Source organism: Rattus norvegicus, chromosome 3 (assembly GCF_036323735.1).
Source record: "Rattus norvegicus strain BN/NHsdMcwi chromosome 3, GRCr8, whole genome shotgun sequence".
NCBI lineage: Eukaryota > Metazoa > Chordata > Mammalia > Rodentia > Muridae > Rattus > Rattus norvegicus.
In genome coordinates this window covers 87,404,146-87,430,777 of record NC_086021.1, presented here as the reverse complement: position 1 = coordinate 87,430,777, position 26,632 = coordinate 87,404,146, and the positions used below count along the sequence as shown (strand labels likewise).

At 36.2% G+C, this 26,632-nt stretch overlaps 1 long non-coding RNA gene across 1 annotated transcript; it reads left to right on the top strand.

Moving 5' to 3' along the window:
• The first annotated feature begins 10,231 nt into the window (after positions 1 to 10,231).
• Positions 10,232 to 15,861, top strand: LOC134486400 (uncharacterized). Its single transcript, XR_010065254.1, has 2 exons — positions 10,232 to 11,199; positions 12,063 to 15,861. It is a non-coding gene; the product is annotated as an uncharacterized LOC134486400 (long non-coding RNA).
• Positions 15,862 to 26,632: the final 10,771 nt, after the last annotated feature.

Below are 26,632 nucleotides of genomic sequence, written 5' to 3'. Positions count from 1 at the left end.
CTCCCCCTCCCCTTCCTTATGGGTGTTCCCCTCCCAACCCTCCCCCCTTGCCGCCCTCCCCCCAACAGTCTAGTTCACTGGGGGTTCAGTCTTAGCAGGACCCAGGGCTTCCCCTTCCACTGGTGCTCTTACTAGGATATTCATTGCTACCTATGAGGTCAGAGTCCAGGGTCAGTCCATGTATAGTCTTTAGGTAGTGGCTTAGTCCCTGGAAGCTCTGGTTGCTTGGCATTGTTGTACATATGGGGTCTCGAGCCCCTTCAAGGTCTTCCAGTTCTTTCTCTGATTCCTTCAATGGGGGTCCTATTCTCAGATCAGTGGTTTGCTGCTGGCGTTTAAAATCTGAGGCAGATCCTTGTGTGGTCATGAGTTTCAATCTGAATGGAGTAAACACAGAGCTGCCAATTCAAGTTGATTGATAATGCCATCCCAACTACTGTCCATTTATACTAACTTCCTTTCTCTTTGACATATCAATAATGGATGCGAGGTTTTGATGTTTCCCACTGTAAGAAGGTTTCTATTTTTTAATTCAATTGAGTCACCATTGTGCCTTATATATTTTGAAATTCTGCTGCTAGCTTTGTACATGATTATATTTTAATCTTTTGGAGAATAGATTCCTTCACTTCTATATAAAATCTTTTTGTTACTAGTAATTTTTTTCATTATAATTGGCTGTTTCCAAAATAAATAACTACTTCAACAGTTTTAACTTATAATTTTCTGTGTATGATAAAATACTGCATAAACTCTCGTTTCTCTCTTCAAATTCATCCCATGTGCCCCCAACATGTTCCTCTCCCAAAATAAAGTTTTTACGATGTTTGTGAACAATGCCAATTTGTTTAGGGGGAGTCATTCCCAGGAGCATGGGAACTTAGCTATGAGAATACTGTCAAGAATGAATGAGTCTCCCTCCCCTGGCAACTAGCAACTACCAGTAGCGTCTCCTTAAGTGGTGGGAGTTTTTATAATATTTCCTTGTTTATGAAAGAATTGGCTGCCTTGATCTTGTGTAGAACTGTACTGGTAACCTTAACTGTTACAATTCCATGTCCAGAAGATACTTACTGTTCTTTTTCTTTTTTTTTTTTTTTTTTTTTTTTTTTTTTTTTTTTATTAACTTGAGTATTTCTTATATACATTTCGAGTGTTATTCCCTTTCCCGGTTTCCGGGCAAACATCCCCCTCCCCCCTCCCCTTCCTTATGGGTGTTCCCCTCCCAACCCTCCCACCATTGTCGCCCTCCCCCCATAGACTAGTTCACTGGGGGTTCAGTCTTAGCAGGACCCAGGGCTTCCCCTTCCACTGGTGCTCTTACTAGGATATTCATTGCTACCTATGGGGTCAGAGTCCAGGGTCAGTCTTTAGGTAGTGGCTTATTCCCTGGAAGCTCTGGTTGCTTGGCATTGTTGTACTTTTGGGGTCTCGAGCCCCTTCAAGCTCTTCCAGTTCTTTCTCTGATTCCTTCAATAGGGGACCTATTCTCAGTTCAGTGGTTTGCTGCTGGCATTCGCCTCTGTATTTGGTGTATTCTGGCTGTGTCTCTCAGGAGCGATCTACATCCGGCTCCTGTCGGTCTGCACTTCTTTGCTTCATCCATCTAGTCCAATTGGGTGGCTGTATATGTATGGGCCAAATGTGGGGCAGGCTCTGAATGGGTGTTCCTTCAGTCTCTGTTTTAATCTTTGCGTCTCCCTTCCCTGCCAAGGGTATTCTTTTTCCTCATTTAAAGAAGGAGTGAAGCATTCACATTTTGATCATCCGTCTTGAGTTTCGTTTGTTCTAGGGATCTAGGGTAATTCAAGCATTTGGGCTAATAGCCACTTATCAATGAGTGCATACCATGTATGTCTTTCTGTGAGTGGGTTAGTTCACTCAGGATGATATTTTCCAGTTCCAACCATTTGCCTACGAATTTCATAAACTCGTTGTTTTTGATAGCTGAGTAGTATTCCATTGTGTAGATGTACCACATTTTCTGTATCCATTCCTCTGTTGAAGGGCATCTGGGTTCTTTCCATTTTCTGGCTATTATAAATAAGGCTGCGATGAACATAGTGGAGCACGTGTCTCTTTTATATGTTGAGGCATCTTTTGGGTATATGCCCAAGAGAGGTATAGCTGGATCCTCAGGCAGTTCAATGTCCAATTTTCTGAGGAACCTCCAGACTGATTTCCAGAATGGTTTTACCAGTCTGCAATCCCACCAACAATGGAGGAGTGTTCCTCTTTCTCCACAACCTCGCCAGCATCTGCTGTCACCTGAGTTTTTGATCTTAGCCAATCGCACTGGTGTGAGGTGAAATCTCAGGGTTGTTTTGATTTGCATTTCCCTTATGACTAAAGATGTTGAACATTTCTTTAGGTGTTTCTCAGCCATTCGATATTCCTCAGCTGTGAATTCTTTGTTTAGCTCTGAACCCCATTTTTTAATAGGGTTATTTGTTTCCCTGCGGTCTAACTTCTTGAGTTCTTTGTATATTTTGGATATAAGGCCTCTATCTGTTGTAGGGTTGGTAAAGATCTTTTCCCAATCTGTTGGTTGCCGTTTTGTCCTAACCACACTGTTCTTTTTCAATCTTCCAGCTCTTATGTTCTTTCTGCCAAGGTCCCTGAAACTTAGGACTAGTAGAGATGATGAATGTGTCTCATTTAGGGCTCATTACCCAGACTCTTTTTCTCATCATTTTGACCAATTACACACCTTCACACTGTGCACTGTGTACTGTAGAAATCAGATTCTCTAACTAACCTTGAGAAGAACAGTTATATCTGTATAAGGAAAAATAAGTAGAAAGCAATTAGAAAATATAATTAATTTTGAGTTTTCTTCTATACCATTTTCCAAATGTTTAATTTTAATCCATCAGACTTTTAGTACTTAAAAACATACAAAAATTGGTGTCAGTATGCTCTTTAAAGAAAGGCGGATAGCTGAAAAATAAGTTAGATATCTAATGGAGTGATTTCAATTTTATTGTACTCTATATCAGTAGATGTCGACTGCCTAATGCTACAACCCTTTAATACAGTTCCTCCTGCTGAGGGGACCCTCTAACCATAAAATTTTCAGTTTTTCTTAATAACTATAATTTGGTATGAATCATAATGTAAATATCTGTGTTTTCCAATGTTCTTCAGTGACCTCTGTGAAGTGATTCAACCCTTAAAAGAATCACAGCCCACTGGTTGAGAGTTTCAGTTTCATATTGCATTGCTATTGTATTTTAAAACTTGAACATACCAATTCATTAATAGCATCTTCATTTCTATTTACTCCAAATTGAAACCACCCAAATGCTCATCTTCTGGTAAGTAAGTCATGTGAATGTGTATGGGTGGGTACACAGATTTTTCAGTAGTAAAAGGAAGCAGATGGATAAATGATATATATAATAAAAATGATTATTCACAAAAAATCAAAGACTCAGACATAAGTCATATGAGCTCCATTTACATAAACATTTTTTTTAAAAAATCATCTGTAACGTTAGGAAGCAAATCGAATCGAAAGTTGTCTATTGGTATATGAGAAATGTCATATGTTAGTCTGTGATAGCCTCTTAAAATGCATAGAAACTACACTATGGTGTCTAAGGTTACACTTACTCATATCCAACATATTAGGTTATACTTCAAACGTGTGAAATTTTATTTTTTCTTATATTTTAGACTTACTTATTTTGCATTGTATGTGAGGCTTTCTTTGTATGTTTGTTTTACTTTCATGTATGTGTACCATGTTGCCTATGTTGTGGTCCTATTTTTTTCTTTTTCAGTTTTATGTTTTAAATTTCTTTCCCCCTACTTATGTATATTTTAATATTTCTACACTATTATTGAGTAAAATTGTGAAAGTAAATAATGTTTGCTTTGTTCATGGACTCATTGAAAGTCATAAATGTTAGACAATATTTGTGAGTTCCCTTTATCAGGCTAAAGACAATTCTTCCATTCCTGCTTAATCACAAGAGTTTTTTTTCTTTTTCTTTTCTCATGAATGGATGGTGAATTTTTGTCCAGTGCTTTTTCTGAATCATTTGGTATAACCATATGGCTTTTCTTATTTAAGTTTTCATTCAGGATAATTAGTACTTGGCAAATGACTTTTATAAAAGAGTTTAATTGGCTTTGCCTTCCTAAAATAAATCCCCCTTTGGTTCTGAAAAACTAAAAACATCCCCATGCTTCCAGTAAGATCTTTATCCTTGTTGGATATGCTCTGTTTTTAGTTTTTTATTTTCTGCTTGTCTGCTTTCTATAAATATTATATAAAATTACATTTCATGACTTCTCCCATTATAATAAATATACTTTTTTTAAAGTTTGCTCCCAAGTGATTACCATTGCAGCAGCAAACCCATTCCTTAATTTCCTCCTTTAAGAAGTTCCTTTGGGGGAAAATATAGGAGGTAAGTATCTGGGGGAGAGAAGAAGAGGAGAAGAGTGGAAAGTGGGAGAGGTGGTGGGAGCGGTAACTTCAGTCAGGTTGTAGTGAATGAGAAAAGAATAAAAAAAAAGAAAAGTTCACTTGGCATTTATAGCAGGATGCTCTCCTAATATCTCTATTTTGCTGGCTTATGCAAGTCATTGGACTCATATCATTATGTAGAATATCTATTTGAGTAGAGAATGTGTCATATGGACTTCACTTATAACTTATTTCAATTAATTTATAAAATATCATCATGGATTCTTCTATCTCTGGGCTATGCAGGAATGTTGATAATCTTTTTTTATTTCTAAAATTTCGAACAAGTGTATAATGAACACTTGTGAGACGAAATTTAGTCTGTAGACAAATGGCAGGACTCACCAACACTTGTCAAAGGCAGCAGTATTCTATTCATTTAATTTTATTTGAAAAATATATTTTTATTGAAATCAAAGCATTCTTGGAACACCTGGAGATTTTCTTTGGACATGTCAAAATAGTAAAATGGAACCAGAAAAAATAAAGTTATATTTTGGATATTAATAGGCTTATTTGGTGTTACCACTTTAGGATCATTCTGTTCACTTGAGAGCTATACCCAACAGGGGAAAAAAGTCAATTTAATGGTTTATTTAAGTAGAGCAAGTGTAAAGTAAAGCACCGACTTTATTATTAAAAGATCAATAAAAGCACATAATTAAAATTACGAATAATTGAAAACATTGACCTTAATACAAACTTAATAAACTCTCAAGGTTTATTATAAAACCAGGCTATGGGGCTTTGTAAATCACATCTAACTGTCTGCTAATAAGTAAAACATAGTTATGTATTTTTCAAGTTTCCTATGAGTACTCACTTTATCATTATAATGTGTCTCCTTTCCATTTTCCCTCGAAATATTCCCATACATCTTTCCCCTTTCTCCTTCGTATTTATGGCCTCTTTTATAATAATTGTGATTAGATATATATTTATATACTTATATATTCCAAAATATAGCCTAGTCAATTTTGTAATGTTACATATACAGCTGTTTTAAGTACTGACAACCATTAGACCACTGTTGTTGTTCTTTCCTCTGGAGAAGACCTCCTCTCCCATGCCCAGCTTACAACAGTTTCCTATAGTTCTTTGTGAAATGTTAACTAAACAGGGAAGACACTAATGAACCTGCCAACATGGGTGAGGAAATGCCTATGAGGCTTTAACTCTACCCAAAGAACTAAGAAAATAGAATTTAATTTTCACAAAATAGTTTTGACTGAGAAAAAAACTAACATATCTGTACCTTAATATTCAGTTAACCAATTTTATTTTATGGCACATAAAAAAACATACATTTCCAAAAACAACATTTTAATCACAAGTTCCCAAAATGTATGAACAATACAATAAATATGTTTTAAATGATTAGTTTCTCTTGATTGCAACCATGTAAATGTAGCAAGTGGTGAATTCCATTGTCATGAGGACATCAGAACGATCACATGAGTGGGTCTTCATGATTACCTTACAGTTGCACTCATGCACATTTCATTCTCAGTTAATGAAATCTTCTCTGTGGTCTATTTCTTATCATATTGTTTAATGCATCAAAATTATTCTAATGAGAAAAATACAGGACATGTTTATGAGCATACTACTCTCCGGTTTATAATTTTAAAGCAAGTATAAAGGGAGCCATGAGTTCTCTGGAGTCTTGAATAGCAAAATTACATTGAAAATTGCTCCAACTGGTCCCTGGTACATGCAGTAAACAGTGCTGTTCGGGAATGGGAAGAGTAAAAGAAAATCCCATGCTTAACGTTTTCTTGTTTTAAGTATCAGTCAGTTGAGCTTATTGTAAATCTTGTTTTCCATCTAACTTGAATTGTGCCAAGTCTTTTGAGAATTATATACACCTCTCAGACATACCCTGAAAGTACATACTCTATATCCTAGACTGTATCTTAGTGCTACTACACACCTTGAGGCATAGCATAACTCTTTAATCTACAATTGAATGTTTTTTAAAAGGGCCCAAAGTAATGTAAGAAAATGAAATATGTCAATGGACTTTCTGTTCTCTTCTCATTCTAAAATTTTGAGTTACTATATTTTACTATCACAAGACTTTGTGTCCTTGAAATACAAATGTTCTAGCTAACAGCATAACACAAGATCCAGAGACTATTGAGCAAGTTCCTGACGTTAAAATATCAAATCATTTGGTTCAACAACTGTCATTATTATAATTTTTTTTAGAAAAATATGGTTTTGGAGATCATGCTTACAGAACATACTCATGATTTCAAGCCCACACAATATTTTAATTCCATAAGGAACGTGGGAAGATATTTCAAATTGACATAGTTTTGTGTTATTTTTTACATGCAAAATTATTATCAGATGGAGGGGAAATTAAATAATTCTGAATGTGACTGAAAAAAACCACAATGTTCTTGACTTATATTACCAATTTTAAACTATGGCTAAAAGTGTCAACTTTTGGAAAAGAATAACTTTGATAACATAATAACAGAAATCTCAATAAAATAAATATAGAGATTTTGTTGAAAATCTAAAGAAAATACCTTCAATGGAATAGAATTGAAGACCCAGAAATGAAACCATATACCTATGGTCACTTGATCTTTGATCAAGAGCTAAGGCCATCCAGTGGAAAAAAGACAGCATTTTTAACAAATGGGGTACAGAGCTAAATAAAGAATTCTCAATCAAGGAATATCAAATGGCTGAGAAGCACATAAAGAAATGTTCAACATCCTTAGTCATCAGGAAAATGCAAATCAAAACAACCCTGAGGATCTACCTCACTCCAGTCAGAATGACTAAAATCAAAAATTCAGGTGACAGCAGATGCTGGCAAGGATGTGGAGAAAGAGGAACACCCCTCCATTTTTGGTGGGATTGCAAGCTGGTTCAACCACTCTGTAAATCAGTTTGGCTGTTCCTCAGAAAACTGGACATAATCCTACCTGAGGACCCAGCTATACTACATCTTAGCATATACCCAAAAGATGCTCCAACATATAACAAGGACACATGCTCCACTATGTTCATAGCAGCCTTATTTGCAATAACCCGAAGATATAAACAACCCAAATTTCCCTCAACAGAGGAGTGGATACAGCAAATGTGGTACATCTACATAATGGAGTGCTACTCACATGTTAAAAACAATTACTCCTTGAAATACATGGGCAAATGGATGGAACTAGAAAATATCATCCTGAGTGTGGTAACCCAATCACAAAAGAACAGGCACGGCATGCACGCACTAATAAGTGGATATTAGCCCAAAAGTTCAGAATACCCGAGATAAAATTTACAGACTATACAAGCTCAAGAAGGAGGAAGACCAAAGTGTGGATGCTTCAGTACTTCTTATAAGGGGAAACAAAATACTCACTGGAGGAAATATGAAGAAAAACGTGGAGAAAAGCCTGAAGGGAAGGCTATCTAGAGAATGCTCAACCTTTGGATCCATCCCATATAATTATCAAACCCAGACACTATTGCGGATACCAGGAAATTCATGCTGTCAGGGGCCTGATACAGCTGTATCCTGAGAGGCTCTGCTAGAGCCTGATAAATCCAGAGGTGCATGCTCTCAGCCAACCATTGGACTGACAACAGGGTCCCCAATGGAGGAGTTAGAGAAAGGACTGAAGGAGCTGAAGGGGTTTGCTACCCCATAGGAAGAACAATATCAACCAACCAGACCCCACAAAACTCCCAGGGACTAAACCACCAACCAAAGATTACACATGGAGGGACCCATGACTCCAGATGCATATGCAGTAGAGGATGGCCTTGTAGGGCATCAATGGGAGAAGAGGCCCTTGGTCCTGTGAAGGCTCAATGCCCCAGTGTAAGGGGCATGTCAGGACAGGGAGACAGGAGTGGGTAGGTGTGTGGGTGGGGGAGCACCCTCATAGAAGCAGAGGAATGGGAGAAGGGATAGGGGATTTCTGGAGGGGAAACCAGAAAGGGGATAACATTTGAAATATAAATAAGGAAAATATCAAGTTTTAAAAAAAGACAAAAGAAGAAAATCTGAAGGAAATGTTCTGGTAAGCTGGTAAATATGTACATGTATATGTGTGTATTTATATGTATGTGTGTGTTTCTGTGTATGTGAACATGTATGTGTATATGTACATGTATTTATGTGTATGTGTATATGTATATGTATCAGAAGCCATAATGGGACAAGTTGATAACTAGCAGGAGATCTACCAGAGACAGCCTGCTTCAAATTATTATATAATCTGTGACAGGTTCAGTCTTATTAGGCCAGGTAGTAGGAGAATTCATTTTAGGAAAAATTCTTGCTATTAATACACTTTTCCTGTTATTATTAAACATATATAATAATCACTAAGTAATAGCCCACCCCTTTGCAGTAGATCTCTTAGATCTATGAAGATGTACTGTTTTGTAGTGAGGTAATATAGACAAAGGGATAACTTCTTAAGCCTTAATGATGATCTTCTAAGAATTCCTAAAATTATATCAGTGATTATTAAGCTCTTTTATAGTGGGACTGCTTTTTCTAATAGTCAAAACTGCAGTGAGAACTCTGCCAGTCCCCCAAGTGTCATCAGTTAACTGCTCTTAGATAGTAACCAGACTTTCTACTACTGAGAGCACATTCCAAGAGGTTGTAAAACAACTAATCAAAGGTCATAAAAAGGGAACTAACAATTTATTATGGATGCTAGGAAAGAAGATAAAATATTGACTGGGTTTATCTATACAAAACTTCACTTAGGGTTTTAAACTTCAGTGAACCTGTGGAGCTGTGACAGGTGATGGATGTTTAGCCAGATAATTACTCCTGATGGATATGCATGTAAACACTCTCTGTTGTATACTTCTATTTCAACTTATGATTTGATTTTTTTGTGTGAACTTGTGATGAACTTTTTATCATGTTATCATGTATTCTGAAAGATGTATACGTACAAAGAAGTGTGGAGCAGATAAAGAATTTTTCCATTACTAGAATTTTTTCCTTTCCCCACTTGGAAGAATTTTTCTTTCTCTGCTTAGGATCTTTCTACTTTTCCCTTAAGGTAGCTTTCATAGGAATCTTTTCACAATTTAGTAATAAACACTTTAATCACTTTTCTAAGTGTCCCTTTTCCATCCTGAGACTTTGACTACACAGGCTGAAAGTTACAGCAGGACCTGCTGAGATACAACAAAGACCACATTACCTAATCCCATCCCCTCCCTCTCCTATCTGGCTACTGGCGTCAATCACCTAAAGCAGCAGCCTTTACCCTCAGAAAGAGAAAGAAAGTTTTTAGGACATTTTAGAAGTTATCATCAGCACTTCAGTGTAGTTAGCGAGCTAGAAAGTCCTGAGACCCTCAGACTTTAAAGCCACACCAGAGTCCTACTCAATGCACTGTGTCCACTGTGTGTGTGTGTGTGTGTGTGTGTGTGTGTGTGTGTGTGTGTGTGTGTGTGACTAATACTGGCTCAAATTTTAATAGAATATGAAGCTGACTTTTATGCCACTAAAAATAGAATGCTTCAGTGATTTTATCACTATGTTAGGATGTTGGTTATCTCAAATAATGATAAATTAATGTTCTTTGCTTAGCAGGGATATCACACTATGTTTACCAATAATCTAACTCATAAGAAAGTAGGATAAAGTCAGTATCTCTTTGTGTTTTATATGATTAGGCAACCAGGAAAATTACTGTTACGTTAATAATTTGTTATGTTACCACAGAAAATATCCCAAAATTCCAGTTTCAGTTAATTTGTTAAATGACATTTTTATATACTCTTATTTTTAAAAATTAACTAGCAAATATTATTTTGCATTATTCTAGGTAGAAATGATCATCTAGCAATCTTATTTCTACATATGAGATTGGCAGAGGACTATTTTATTTTTTAAAACTCCATTTATTTCTTCTCCCAATGTAATCCATTATACTTTCTCATACTGGTATCTTGCCACAGAGAGTCCATAAATATACGTGTCTGTTTTCAGTTTATTTGTTTGAATTATGAGCCTAAAATAGTGTTAGTGCCACAGCATTTTGAACTTCTGATCATTATTCTCTGAAATGAAATTCAGCTTAGGTGCAGGAAAAGTAATAGAACCCGGAGCTTTCAGCTAAAATGAAAACACTGTGAAGTAACAATAACAGGAAAAAGGAGATCACAAATTCTAGAAATTGTGAGGCGAGGTACGTACAGGTAAGGTGCTGGTGCGAGGAAAGGGAAGGGCAAGAAATGACACGATTATGTTTTAACTAAAAAATAAAAAAGTAACACAATTAATTTTAAGCTAACTAACTAAATAATAGGAAGGATATAAGGACCATTAATATCAGAAACCAATCCTAACATGGTAAGAAGCTAAATAGGTCACTGGTGGTTGCCATGACCTGCTCAGCCATGGTGACCAGAAAAGGAAGTGATAGGAGAAAGTAACACAACTTCAGTTTCTCTTCAAGAATGAACAATTTTTACCCCACCATAGTTTATAAAAAGCTTAGCTAACTTAGTAGGATAGCACTGAAACAGAGATTAAGCAGAGTATGTGACACCCTTAACTAAATTATCCCTTCTGCATTCCCCCAACCCAGGTGGACATGTTTTGCCTAGGAGAACATTTCTTCCAGGCTTCCTCTCTTGTCTGAAGTTTTCCACGTTCATGGGGCCACAAATGGATTATGGTTTATGCTTGAGAAAGAAACTGCAGACTATCTGGACCTTAAGAGGTGATGAATTTATCAAAATGCTAAAATAAAGACCACACCACAAGAAATACCACATCTGGAAGAAAATTGTCTCCAGATAATAACTCCCATAATTTAATAATCTACAAATTAGAGTACAGAGTTTTGAACACTGCAGAAAACCACAATGAAAATGTTTTTATTTGATGCTATATGTTGAATAGAACTGGCTGTCCAGTCCAAAATAATTTGTGACTAACAAAAAGGAAAGAATGTTTCCTTATGATAATACCAGAATCAGAGGTAACTTTAAAAGACTCCAGTTCAAAAAACAAAACATAACAAGTTAGCAAGGTAGCAAAACTTCTGCTTATTAAAACTGTCTTTTAGCAGTGAGTAGCCTTGTTGGGGCACCAGTGGAAGGGGAAGTCCTTGTTCCTACCAAGGCTGGGCACCCAGTGTAGGGGATTGATGGGGGGGGCGGTAGTGGGGGGGTGGATGGGGAGGGGAACACCCATATAGAAGGGGAGATGGAGGGGTTAGGAGGCTGACCGACAGGAAACTCGGAAAGGAAATAACATTTGAAATGTAAATAAAAATACTCAATTTAATAAAAATGGAAGAAAAATGTGGCTTTTTCAAATTGAAAACCTCTACTAGAAAAAAACTGTGTCTAGTTAACATTGTAAGGACTCAAAATCTAACTTCTATAAAAAGGAATTCTCAAAGAACTTGCTTTTATTATAGGAGCAGGGCATCCAAATACGTATCATTATAATTCTAGATCAGTATAAGTGCAAAATATTAACATGAGAAAAGTAGATATTTTCATCTTCTGAGGTCTTCTTCTATTTATTCTCTTTTCTTCTTTTCTTTTCTTCTTTTTTCTTTTCTTTTCTTTTTAGGGATTTGAACTTCTTGTCCTGCAGATCTTTCACTTGCTTGGTAAGAGTAACACCAAGATATTTTATATTACTTGTGACTATTGCGAAGGGTACCACTTCCCTAATTTCTTTATCAGCCTGTTTATCATTTGTCTAAAGGAAGGTTACTGATTTCTTTGAATTAATTGTTATATCTTGCCACTTTGCTGAAGTTGTTTATCAGCTGTAGAAGCTCTCTGGTGGAATGTTGGGGGTCCTTATGTATACTATCATATCATCTGCAAATAGAGATACTTTGATTTCTTCCTTTTTAATTTGTATCCCCTTGATCTCCTTTTGTTGTCTAATTTCTATAGCTAGAACTTCAAACATTATATTGAATAGATAGGGAGAGAGTGGGCATTCTTGTCTTGTCCCAGAATTTAGTGGGATTACTTATAGTTTGCTATATATTGTTTTTATTAAGTTTAGGTTTGTGTCATGACTTCATGGTCTCTCCAAGCCTTTTAACAAAAAGGGGTGTTGTAATTTATCAAAGGTTTTTTCAGCATTTAATGAGAGTATCATGTGGTTTTTTCCTTGAGTTTGTTTATATAGTGTATTACATTGTCGGATTTTCACATATTGAACAATCCCTGCATTCTTGGGATGAAGCCTACTTGGTCTTGGTGAATGATGGTTTTGATATGTTCTTGGATTCAGTTTGCAAATCTTATTGAGTATTTTTGCATTATATTCATAAGAGAAATTGGTCTTTTTTGTTGGGTCCTAGTGTGGTTTAAGAATCAGAGTAATTGTGGCTTCATAGAATGAATTAGGTAGTGTTCCTTCTGTTTGCATTTTGTGGAATAGTTTGAGAGGTATTGGTATTGGCTCTTCTTTGAAGGTCTGGTAGAATTCTGAGAATTCTGCATTAAAACCATCTGGCCCTGGACTTTTTTTTTCCTTTTTGGTTGTGACATTTTAAATGACTATTTCTATTTTCATAGTGGTCATTGGACTTGTTTAGATCATTTTCCTGATCTTGATTTAACATTAGTACATGGTATCTATTTAATCATCTATTTAATCAAGATTTGCAAGTTTTGTAGAGTATACACTTTTGAAGTAATTTCTGAAGATTTTTTTAATTTCCTCAGTTTCTGTCATTAAGAGTCAGTTTTTATTGCTGATTTTCTCTAATTTGGATACTGTCTCTGTGCACTTTAACTAGTTTGGCTAAGGGTTTGTCTATCTTGTTGGTTTTATCAAAGAACCAGCACTAAGTTTTGTTGATTCTTTGTATCATTCTGTTTGTTTTATAAATGGTTGATTTCAGCCCTGAGTTTGACTATTTGCTACTGTCTACTCCTCTTGGGTGTGTTTGCTTCTTTTTGTTCTATAGCTTTCAGATGTGCTTTTATGTTGCTTTTATGGGATCTCTCTAATTTTTTATGGAGTCTTCACAGATATAGAAAGAACAATTTTCAACTTCACGTGGAAAAACCAAAGATGCAGGAGAGCCAAAACAATTCTCAACAAAAAAGATCTTTTGGGGGGAATCACCATCCCTGATCTCAAGCTACAAAGCATTAGTGATAAAAACTGCATGGTAGTACTGCAGAGAGAGAGAGAGACAGGTTGATTAATGGAGTAAAATGGATGACCTAGAAGTAAACCCACACTGATCTTTGATAAGGAAGCCAAAAGCAAATGGTAGAGAAAAAGAAAGCATCTTCAATAAATGATGCTTGTTCAACTGATATTCTGTATGCAGAAGAATGAGAATCGATCCATATTTATCACCTTGCACAAAGGTCAAGTCCAAGTGGATCAAGGACTTCAGTGTAAAACGAGATACACTGAATGTAATAGAAGAGAAAGCGGAAAAAGCCTTGACTCATTGGCATAGGGGAAAATTTCCTGAACAAAACACCAATGGCTCAGCCTCTAAGGTCAACAACTGATAAATGGGACCTCATGAAACCAAGAAGTTTCTGTAAGGCAAAAGGCACTACTGTCAATAGGATGAATTAGCAACTTACAGATTAGTAAAAAATCTTCACTAATGCTAAATTTGAGCTCGGTTTAACATGCAAAATTTATATAAAAAAACTCAAGAAACTAACCTCTAAAAACCAAATAAACCAATTTAAAAACGGGGTACAGAGCCAAACTGAATTCACAACAGAAGAATCTCAAAGGGCCAAGAAGCAATTAAAGAAGTTTTCAAAGTCCTCAATGATCAGAAAAATGCAAATCAAAATGACCTGAGATTCCACTTGACACTAATCAGAATGGCTAAAATCAAAACCTCAGGTGACAGCACATGGTTGGCAAGGATGAGAGAAAGGAGAATGCTCCTCCATTGCTAATGGAATTGCAAACTGGTACACCCACTCTGGAAACCAATCTGGAGGTTCCTCAGAAAATTGGAAATAGTTCTACATTAAGACCCAGCTATATTACTCTTGGGCATATGCCCAGAAGATGTTGCATCACACCATAAGAATATGTGCTTCACCATCTTCATAGCAACCTTATTTGTAATTGCTATAATCTACAAAGAACCCAGATGTCCCCCAACTGAAGAATGGATACAGAAAATGTGGTTCATTTACACAATGGAATACTATCCAGCTATAAAAAATGAGGACACTGTGAATTTTGCAGGCAAATGGATGGAACTAGAAAATATCATCTTGAGTCAGACCCAAAAAGAGATGCATGGTATGTACTAACTGATAAGTGGATATTAGCCAAAACCCACAAAATGCCTAGTATACCCACAGACTATAAGAAGTGTTAACAAGCAGAAAGGCCCATGTGAGCATGTTTCAATACCACTTAGAAGGGGGAAGGAAATAATTATGGGAAGGAGAGGGAAGGAGGGATCTGGTTGGGAGAAAGCAGGGGATGAGAAGAACAGTATGAGCTACAGGTGGGATAAGAGAGAAGCACGCATGACCAAGAGAATGAATGGAAATAAGCAGCTTCAGGGGTTGTGAAGTGGGAGTTACCCTCAAGAAAGTAACACAGGCCCAGGAGTTGAGAAACTCTCAGGACTCAATGGAGGTGTCCTTAGAATAAATGCCCATTAAATGGGGAGAGTGAACTCAGAGTCTACGTCCAGTAGGTAGACAAGGCCTCAAGTAGAGTGACTGGATTACCAACCCAAAGTCAAAACTTCTGACCAAGAATTCTTCCTATCTAAAAGAAATACAGGGACAAAAATGGAGAAGAAATTGGAGGAAAGGCATTCCAGTGACTATCCCATCTATCCCTTGGGGGAGCACCAAGGCCTGACACTATTACTGATGCTATGATGTGCTTAAAGATGGGGACCTGGCATGGCTGTTCTCTACAAGGTCCGACCAGCAAATGACTATGACAGAAGCAGATAGTTACACCCAATCATTGGACTGAAGTCAAAACCTCCTTGGTTGAATTTGGGGAAGGACTGAAGAAGCTGAGGGGAAAGTGACCCATAAGAAGACCAGCAGTCTCAAATAATCCAGACACCAGGAAGCTCCCAGAGCCTGAGCCACCAACAGGAGCATATACAGGATGGGTTAAGGTTCTTGAGACAGATACAGCAGAGGTTTGCCCAGTGTGGCCTCAGTGGGAGAACATGCACTTAATCCTCAAGAGACTTGAGTCCCTGGGAAATAGGGAGGCCTTGGGGGTAGCACCCTCTTGGAAGTCAGGAGGAAGAGAAATGAGATGAGGAAATGTGGGAGGGGGAACTAAGAGGGATGCAATGACTGGAATGTAAATAAATAACATAATTTTTAAAACATTGTAAAGAATTACAAAATAAATAAAAAGAATCCAAAAATTAGAGAAAATGTGGAAGCTGTGCTACAATTACATGTCTTCATTTTTCCCTGTGATTTAACTTATTAATTGTTTAGACTCATGTGCCTTTGAAATTCTTATACTGTTTAAACTTGTAAATTGTTTAAATTTACATACTGATTAAAATTATATGCTAGTTCATTTACTGTAAATGGCTTAAGACAAGCTAGTTTTAACACACTGTATTTTTAAATTGTTAAAGTCAAACATATTTATTGTTTTACAGAATTTTGTGCATTAGACATCAGAATGAATTATGCCAATATAAGTGGCTTTCTGCAAATATATACTTCCTTGTATATTTATTCATTAAACATATAATAAAATCTTTAAGATTTCATATAGGTTATATAGTCTTGCTGTCAGATTTGCATGAAATCTGATTATTGTAATATTTACATCATAGTAAAATTTATTTTGAATTTTGCACTGAGAAATGCCTCAAACTCCCTAGTTGTGGTAGTTAATATATTCTTTCCCTAATGTAGAAACCCTGATCTGTTAGCCCCAGTGTCACCTCTTATATTTTCTAATATCTGTTATTTAAGACATCATAGTGGAAACTAGCTGAAAATTTCCTAATTTGACAATAAAAATTCATTTCTCATTTTCATGTTTATTGTAGAAGCGAGAGAATACCAATTTACTTCTAAATGAGTATTTCACAAGGGACATTGCAGAGCTTGAGCATATTCAGATTATTTATAAAGTGAATGCACACACACACACACACACACACACACACACAGGTGTGTGTAAACAATCTTTTGCATGCAACTATATACGCCAGCAGATGAGTCAAATAAGTTCGGAATAAGATGAGTTCTGAGATAAATAGTTCTTAGAAACCTGCGTCTCCTCCTTTGCTCCATTTTTCTGACATCAGGTTTTTCTGCCTCTCTAACACAGATATTTTGTCCTAACACTAGTTATTGAAAGTTAATAAATTATATTATCTATACTTTACCCCATCAGACAGTCTCTTGAAAGATATTACTATTCTCTATAGTTGAGCTCAAGCTAAATTAAGGTACAATTTTGATATATAAACATTTAAATGTTGTCCAAACTAAATTATTTCTTTTCCAATTACAGTAATTACCAAATTTATTCCCTTTATGCCATCCGGCCTGCATTGTTCTCATCAATGCTACCAGACATCTCCCTCACTCAGAAGCTACTCAGTCATTAAAATCATGTTTTTTTAAGAAAGATTCCAAATCCTTTTTAAGAAAATATAATCTCCCCGAGATGCACAGTGGGAAAAACAATGAGTTTGGACACGGAATGCACTGACTTGAATCCCAGTTTCATCCTGTCTTTAGTCAAAATGGTAATGGTATTTATTTACAGTAAAGAGATTTTCATTAAATAAAGACTCATACAATAGCCAACAGGCTGGTAGTCAGCTGGGATTCATTGAGGCAATTTCCACTCATCATCCCCCTTATCTCTCAATCACTATTTGGCTCTAATATCCCTAATACACATAGTCTAGATGAGCGAACTGCAGAAACCAATAATCTTTCCTTTAGGTTTTAGGATATATGCATTTAGGATTATAGAAATATAATCTTTGTTAATGCAAATGTGGATGTTCTTTCATGAATGTTACACAGCCGAAGATAAAACTGTTTCCGTCCTCTTTCTTTCTGTGTTGTCTGTAAATATGTGATGTGTTCATGTATGCACATATGCAGGCTTACACAGATAACATATAAATATGCACATTTCCATACAGATAAATTTAACCCATGAAACAACAGGCCTCACAGAGAAACACAAAACAGAAGTAACTTAAGGGAGCAATTTTCTTTCCTAAGTTACTAGGAAAAATTTTAGAAAACAGGAGAGAAGATTACTTGAGCATCTTAAAAGACAATATATAGAAATACAGGTAAAATTGTGGAGAAGTGTAATGAATACACTCCACTCAGAGATGCCCGCCCTTCCCTTCCCGGTGAAGATCTGTACAGTGAGACTTCAATGTCTACGTAAGCAATTCAAAAGTATGCCTCAAGTTCACTTTTTAATTCCTTTCTATACATTGATCATAAATCCAAATAACAGCACTTTTTTCCACGATCTCAACTCTCAGTGATTATGCCTTAACTGCACACACACACACACACACACACGCAAGAGCAAGCACAGAAAGAAACAATCATTCCTCCTCAGAATGTCTGAGGACACGGAAATTTTAGTAAATAGGAGGAGTAATAAATAGAGTGCCTGTTAGCAACTGAAAACATCTTCAGCAGAAAGTCCTAACAATTTTGCTTCTAAGATAGAAAGCAATTTGCTTTCATTAGTGCTAAAGAGATTCAGTATTAGTGTCAGAACCATTTCATCAAACTATCCCAATGGTGTTCTTAAGCCAGAATCGTACATTTAAAGGTTTAGAAATACAATTTTATGTTATTTTTCTCCTTAGATACTTTGTAGTCTGAGAGAAATTGTACAATAATGTAATACAGCTCTTAGGGCTGAATTCAGGGTAAAATAAATAAATACAATCGACATCCATTCATTTGTTCACATAGCAACGATTTTTCAGCATTCATATGTGCTAAGCCTTTTGCTGGGTAGTTGGGAACAAACTTAAGAAAATCATATTCCTGGCTTCAGAATTTATTATTGGTGGCAAATATCAAAAAGGAAATGAAATATAATAAGGAAATAAACAACATTGTTATATGTATATGTAGTTCATGATAAAACATTTTTATAATAGAAACGATATGTGGTTGAATCTTATAAAGAATCATGAAGACAATGATATATACAGAATACAGCTCTTCAAAAGGTGAGTCTTGTATTATAGGAAAGAGAATCATTTTATGTGCCAAAAGTCACCCCTGCATTGCTGATGAAGTATGAAACATGGACTTCTGGTACCCTGTGACTATAGGGTATTTTAGTATATCTTTGTTTTGACAAAAAGACCTCTTATTGTATGGAATTCAATATCTTTTACCCCAATGAGTTATAGGAACTCTAGACTCATAATTCTTTTTCAGATATGCCCTCCCTTCATGGAGTTTGAATTTGTGTTGTGTGCCAAGAGGCATCTCTGGTCCTTATTTAACTTGCCATAGTACCAACTGTAGGACTACTGTTTAGTTAATCCACTTTCTGTGTAAGAGAGGTTTGCTGAATGTTCTCATAGATGGTGCTTCTTTTTTATAAAGACTTATTTATGTTATGTATGTGAATTCACTATTGCTGGCTTCAAGATTTATTTATTTATTTATTTATTTATTTATTTATTTATTTAATGTATATGAATATGAAGACTGAAGCTGTCTTCAGACACATCGGATCCCATGGCTGTGAGCCACCATGTGGTTGCTGAGAATTGAACTCAGGACCTCTGGAAGAGCAGTCGGCGCTCTTAACCACTAAGCCATCTCTGCGGTCCTAGATGGTGCATCTTAACTTTCACTTTTGTGCTCCCATCACATTTATTGGGTAAAAACATGCTTCACTTCCTCAACTTGGAGAAGCGGTGCCAAGGGTACCTTTACTCTTCTGTATCCTTTCTGGTGACAAAACACATGGAATGGTTTAATGAATAAAATGACAGTGTCTGATGTGGAACATTTTATGTATAAATAATACATACTGTACAAAACAAAATAGCTAATAAAACACAATACATTTACATAATTATTTATCACCTACATAATATTTAACATACAGAAGGAAGAGATTGCTTGTCTGACATGCATTTTACAATTATAGTTACCACAAAACTAATTACATTCAGAACACTGAAAATCTAATAAAGAGGGTATATTCTGTTGATCCTTACCATTTTATTGTGACTCAAGAGATATAAATAAAAGTAGTGTTTAATATTTCTTGAAATGTTTCTTTAAGGAAGATTTTTAAAACGGCAGGTACTGAACTCTGTTACACACTTTATCTGCAGATACATCATGTAAAGAAATACACTGTCCCCAGATATTTCAGATTACGAAGAAAGTAGAAAGATAGCGGCAATGGATCAAAATTGGGCATCAGGAAGATATGAAGATTCTATGTCTCTAAAGGCTTCGGAGGCCTTTGAACAGACCTGTCAATCTGCCTTTGTGGTTATCTATATGAGAAAAATACACCATATATTAAAAATTAATCTGGCTTCAATGCACTCTAAGTGAATGAAATTGAGGAAGAGAAGCCAGACAGTCAATCTGTAAATGAAGAAATAGTAAAATGATGTAATAAGTAACAAAAGATGTGATGGGTATGAGAGTTGTCATGAAAATATACTCAATACCACAATGTGAGTGATTTACTAAATAGTGCAAGAGCAGGGGGCATATTAATTGTTTGACTCGTATTAGTATGGATTGGTAAAGATGCACACTTTTTAGATAAGTATAAGGATTTCTTACAGATGTTGAAACTAAGAACAATGCTAGTCTGACAAATAGATCTATTGAGTATTTATAAGCGGAGTGCTAGAAATAGTTGAACATGAATGTCAGTTGATGAGAACATTTTTCAAATAATTTTGGCAGGAAATATGGGAAGGTTTAGTTCTTATAAATGCATGGTGTCCAGGAGTGCTCACTGCAAACTGTCTCTGTATTTTACTGCCTTCTCCTTTTACTGAGGTAAATTTCACCAAGCAGAAAATTAACCATTTTAAAATGAGCAATTCAGTAGCATTTAGTGGGTTCACGGTGTAATGACACCTTCACTGTCTCATTCCAAAGCTTTTCCATGCACCAGAATAAAATCCCACAGCCACAAAGCAGTCACTTCCTATTTTCCCTTGCTCTAACTCCTGAACATCACCAATCTCTTTCTGTCCCTATGAATTTATCTTTTCTGTATCATTTATGCAAATGGATTGTATAATTTTCTCCAAGAATAATGTTTTAGAAACATACCCACACTGCACTATGATGTATCTATAACTTAAACTTTTTGCAGCTGAATATTTATTCATTCTGAATGTTACTTCTTAGTTTAATAATATGGAATTATCCTTAAAGGAGTTTATTTGTATTTCCTCATTACTCACCAAGTTTTCACTGGTTCTAAATAAACCATGTTCATATCCAGGGTCAGTGCCTTCCTTTGCCTATGCTATTCCAACTACCTAAGTTCCCTTCCTCTTACACCCCAAAGTTACTTGGGCAGTCATTGTTTTGTTATACAGACACCTCCAAATCTATCCTGCCCATAACATGTTAACATATGCCGCCCTCATACAAGAATCCCTTAACAACATTCTACTAATTCAATGTTATTCTATGTGAATTCAAAACCTCTTGTGGAGAAATAATACAATTTATTCTATATAAACAAAGCGAGCCATCCAAACACTGTTGTTACTATGGCCGAAATATAATTTACAGACTTTTCAGAACATTAAAGTCCAATTCTCATTTATATGGTGGTGTTTTTCTTGTAGGGCCTGGGAGATAAGCAGGATAAATGGTAACATTCCTGTATTATTATTAGGTTTTCAGATTTAAATTCTTATTCAAAGACTTTCTTTTCAATAGTAATTGCTAGAGCTAAGGTTGGAAACCGAGTTTGCACTTAAAGAGTGGGCATGACTTTCTTTTTTTTAAACTAGATTTACTTTGAAGCCTTTGGCTTAAATGCTACAAACTCAATTAAATTGAGATCTAGGGGACTTGGCTAGGGAAGAGATGTTCATGATGGGCGTAGAAAATTACTGCTTGCTCTCAATTTCATAGGACCATAAAACGGCTTCAGGGATTTCCATTATTTTATTGATGGACTCCTTAAATTGCTTTTTACTTATCTCTATTCCTATTCACAAAATTCCCTGAAGATCCAGTGGCTTGATTTCATACCTCCTTACCTCTTGGGAGAGGGTGACCTGCTCACACACTCACCATTCTAAAGGATGAACATAACTTACCAGTCCCTCATTGCTTTTTATCTTGATATGGCACTATACCGTTTTAATGTCTGGCAGCCTTGAACTGAGTGTGACCTCGAGAGTTGGGAAAGTGTTTTTTGCCCAGTAGCTCATGGATCTGTCTTGAGGATGTGCTGTACTTACGTGCCCTTCCTTCCCACTAACAAAGCTCCCAACAACACTTATTTAACTCTTCGTCTTCTTGAATCGCCCAGCATACTGGGTTTCCTGGGTCTTTTACTAAATATCAGCATGGTTCACAGGGGGTACTGCTAGAGGATAGGAAACAGCTTATATTTAGTAGACACCACACCCAATAAATTTAAGGCATTAATTCATTTCAGAATTCTAAAAGGAAAAGCATCTGAAAGCAACAATATAGGAGAAAAATACTGCCTTATGTACTTATACTGAGAAATATCTTCCAAGATTCAATAAGACTTTTTTCTAACTGAATAATATAATTATAATATAATAATAAAATTAATATAATATTACTTAATTATAATATTAATTATAAAATTAATATAATTTTCACTAAAGCCACTTAGAAAATGAAAATTAGCACCAGTTAATAATAGTGAGTATTCAGAATGAGCAGAGATTGAACACTGTATACCCCTTTCCTGTGTTAAAGATGAAATTTTCTACATATGTGAACATTTCTATTCTTTCTGTTCTGATAGAAATGGTTAGCATTGCATACTCGTCATGACCCAGGAAAGTCAATGTGACACACTTCTGGGCATATCTGTGAGGAAGTTTCTTCAATGAGTTAACTAAGGTAGGATGACCTACAGCAGATAATGGAGGGCAAAATACTATGGACTGAGTCCCAGACTGAAAAAGGAGGCATAGAAGACTGAGCGTTACCACTAATATCTCTGATTCCTGACTGTGGATGCTTTGTGAACAGCTTTCTCATGATTATATTGCTAAGTTTTCTGTCTTCATGGATAATGAACCACAAGAATCTTTTTTTTCTTCCATTTTTATTAAATTGAGTATTTCTTGTTTACATTTCAAATGTTATTCCCTTTCCCTCTTTCCTGACCACCAGCCCCCAACTCTTCCCCTTCCCCTTCTACATGGGTGTTCCCCTCCCCATCCACCCCCACTACCCTTCAACAATTCACTTGAGGTCCAACCTTGGCAGGACCAAGGGCTTCCCCTTCCACTGGTGCTCTTACTAGGCTATTCACTGCTACATATGAGATTGGAGCCCAGGGTCAGTCCATGTATAGTCTTTGGGTAGTGGTTTAGTCCCTGGAAGCTCTGGTTGTTGGTATTGTTGTTCTTATGGGGTCACAAAGCCCTTCAGCTCCTTCAGACCTTCTCTAATTCTTCCAGTGGGGGTCCCATTCTTAGTCCACTGGTTTGCTGCTGGCATTCGTCTCTGTATTTGACATGTTCTGGCTGTGTCTCTCAGGAGAGATCTGTTTCCTGTCAGTGTGCGCCTCTTAGCTTCATCAATCTTATCTAATTTTGGTGGCTGAAGTTACTTCTATCAGACATACCCATATACTCTCACCTGTGTGTCTATGTGTGTGTGTGTATATTCAGGTGTATATGTATATGTATTTATATGTAATAGATACCTACAAACACATATATATGATAGACCTCACCATCGCATCTTTTTTCTTTAAATTTAATGATTTTGTTGCTTAGTTGTGGGCATAATATAGCTTCCATGGATTAGATTCTGGTCATTACACTTGATAGAAAGTACCTAGTCAACATCTATTTTTCTAATTCACGAATATTGAACACATCTTCATTTTAAAGACATTTAATTCAACAGAGTTAAATTATTTTATTCTGGCAGACATGGGTACTAATATCTTACTTTGGATTGGATACAAATCATATAATTAATTTTTGATTATTTATGTAAAGTGGGTCAAGTCCTCATGCTAAAATATTTGGTAAAGTATGCTAAAAGCTAATATTTATTTAAACATTTTAATGTTCTATTAACAAATGTACAGCCCAATAAATTTGTTAGGGACTTCTACCAAATCATTAAATGAAATTATACTATCTAGCTATGATAGTGCAGGCCTGTATTAAGATAACTTCAGAATCTGAGACAAGAGACTTTAAGGCTGAGGTAAGCCTAGGCATTTTAGCTAGACCCTGTTTCAAATTAAAGTGTCAAGAGAATAGGAAATATTAGTTCAGTGTGGGGCTTCCTCAGCATGAGTGAAGCCTTGGTTTCTATACCCATAACACCAAGTCATAAGGTAAAGAGAGAAATTATGCCAGCTATCTATAACACATCTGAAAATAGAAGCAAAGCTGCATATGCCAAAACATACTGTCACACAAATAGGATAAGCGAATATGATACATAACATAATATTTTTCATTTTTAGACATATGTGAGTTCATATAGCCATAAATTTTAAGATAAATTTGTATTATCTGGAATTTATGACAACAATGTATTTTAATTAGTGTTTATCTCTATTTCTAAACATGATACAAAGTTTAAAAGGTTCATTTTCTTCCTAAGAAATAATGCTATATTTGAACAAAATTTTGTATTGGCCAAAACACAGTAAGCAGTAAAACAATCAAAGATAAATAAATTTGAAATGTTCTATCAAATTTGGAAATAGATCTACCTGACGACCCAGCTATACCACTACTGGGCATATACCCAAAAGATGTTTCAACATATAACAAGGACACATGCTCCACTTTGTTCATAGCATCCTAATTTACAATAGCCGGAAGCTATAAAAAACCCAGGTACCCCTCAACAGAGGAGTGGATACAGAAAATGTGGTACATATGCACAATGGAGCACTACTTATCTATTAAAAACAATGACTTCATGAAATTTAGGTAAATGAATGGAACTAGAATATATCATCCTGAGTGAGGTAATCCAGTCACAAAAGAACACACATGATATGCACTCACTGATAAGTGGATATTAGGCAAAAAGCTCGGAATACCCAGGATACAATTCACAGACCATATGAAGCTCAAGAAGAAGGAAGACCAAAGTGTGGATGCTTCCAGTCCTCCTTAGAAAAGTGAACAAAATAATCATGAGAGGTAGAGGGAGGAAGGGACCTAGAAGAGAGAGGGAAGGGAGAGGCATAAATGGAGGCAGGATCAGTGTGGGAGGAGAGTGGGAACAGAGGATCATTCCCTAAGGTGTGTAGCAAGGCAGGGTGGGGAACTGTGAATATCCACTAGAAAGTGCCAGATGCCAAGGAAGCAAGAGATTCCCAGGACACAACAGGCAAGACATTAAGCCGAAATAACAAAGGGGAGATAGAACCTGTAAGGACCATACCAAGTGGATGAGGGATGGGAACACCCATCCATATCAAAAATATGAACCATAATTTCTTCAGTCAAAAGGAAATACAGGGACAAAAAGTGGAGCAGAGACTGAAGTAAAGCCTACCCTACCTAGGGTTCCATCCCATCTGCAGACAGCAAACCGATAGACTGATGCAAGAAGAGCTTGCTTACAAGAGCCTCATATAGCTGACCCCTGAAAGGTTGTGCCAGCACCTGACTAATACAGATGGGGATGCTTGTAGCCAACCATCAGACTGAGCATGGGTACCCCAATGGGGAAATTATGGGAAGGATCGAAGGAGCTGAAGGGTTTTTCAAATGCTGTCTTATTTCCACTGCATGGTATTAGCTTCTTTATCCAAGATCAAGTGACCATAGTTGTGTGGATTCATTTCTGGGTCTTCAATTCTATACCTTTGCCCTACTGCCTGTCTCTATACCAATGCCATGCAGATTTTATCACTATTGTTCTGGGATTTGAACTCAGGACCTCTGGAAGAGTAGTCGGTGTTCTTAACCACTGAGCCATCTCTCCAGCCCCTACTATTGTTCTATAATACAGCTTGAGGTCAGGGATGATGATTCCTCCATAAGTTCTTATGTTATTGAGAGTAGTTTTCACTATCATGGGTTTTTTTTGTTATTCCAAATAAATTTGAGAATTTTTCTTTGTAATTCTATGAAGAGTTGAGTTGGAATTTTGAAAGGGATAGCATTGAATCTGTACATTGCTTTCAGCAAGATGGCCATTTTTACTATATTCATCCTGCCAATCCATGAGTGTGGGAGGTCTTTCCAATGTTGGAGATTTTCTTCAATTTCTTTCTTCAGAGACTTGAAGATTTTGTCATACAGATCTTTCACTTGCTTGGTTAGAGTCACACAAAGGCATTGTTGTTTCCCTAATTTCTTTCTCAGCCTGTTTATCCTTTGAATAGAGGAAGGCTAATGATTTGTTTGAGTCGATTTGATGTCCAGCCACGTTGCTGAAGTTATTTATCAGGTTTAGGTGTTACCTGGTGGAACTTTGGGGGTCACTTAAGTATACTATCATTTCATCTGCACACAGTGATATTTTCACTTCTTCCTTTCCAAATTGTATCTCTTTGACCTCCTTTTGTTGTCTTATTGCTCTAGCTAAGACTTCAGGTACTATGTTGAGTAGGTAGGGAGAGAGTGGACAGCCTTGTCTTATCCATGAATTTAATGGGATTGCTTCAACTTTCTCTCCATTTAATTTGATTTAGGTTACTGGTTTGCTGTATATGGCTTTTACTATGTTTAGGTATAGCCCCTGAGTTCCTGATAATTCCAAGAGTTTTATATGAAGGGGTGTTGAATTTTGTCAAATGCTTCTCAACATCTAATGAAATGATCATGTGGTTTTGTTCTTTGAGTTTGTTTACATAATGGATTATATGGATGGATTTTAATATATTGAAGCCTACCCACATCCCTGGGATGAAGTCTACTTAATCATGATGGATGACTGTTTTGAAGTGTTCTTAGATTCAGTTTGTGA